General features: G+C 36.1%; 1 protein-coding gene across 1 annotated transcript in view; it reads right to left on the bottom strand.

Annotated features, from left to right (window-relative positions):
• The window catches only part of LOC106100855 (potassium voltage-gated channel protein eag), an 11,197-nt gene that overhangs the window by 446 nt on the left and 10,441 nt on the right, over window positions 1-310 (bottom strand). The gene's annotated exons all lie outside the window — the stretch shown is intronic.

Raw genomic sequence — 310 nt, 5'->3', positions numbered from 1 at the left:
GATACCGCCATTTCGGAGTAGGAGGACATTTAGGTACTCGTTTATTATTATTGCCGAAGATAACCCAGAACATACAACCATACGCATTAAATAGGTTTTATCTTAAATGAAGAAAATACAATCTTGACTAGTAAAAGTAACTTTAAAAAGTGTGCTTTGTTATTAAAAAGAAGCGCACATCCACGAGTTAGAAAGAAAATTAATAAAGCGCTATTAGTTCTATTCAAAACAACGAAAAGTTGCCCAAGGTACAACATGACATCGTTATAAATTGCGAGGCGGGGTAGTTTTTGTTGTGGCGAGTGCCGAG

This window comes from Papilio polytes, unplaced genomic scaffold (assembly GCF_000836215.1).
Source record: "Papilio polytes unplaced genomic scaffold, Ppol_1.0 DF824035.1, whole genome shotgun sequence".
NCBI classification, from domain to species: domain Eukaryota; kingdom Metazoa; phylum Arthropoda; class Insecta; order Lepidoptera; family Papilionidae; genus Papilio; species Papilio polytes.
Note: the sequence above shows the minus strand (reverse complement) of the source record. Positions and strands in the feature narration are given on the sequence as shown.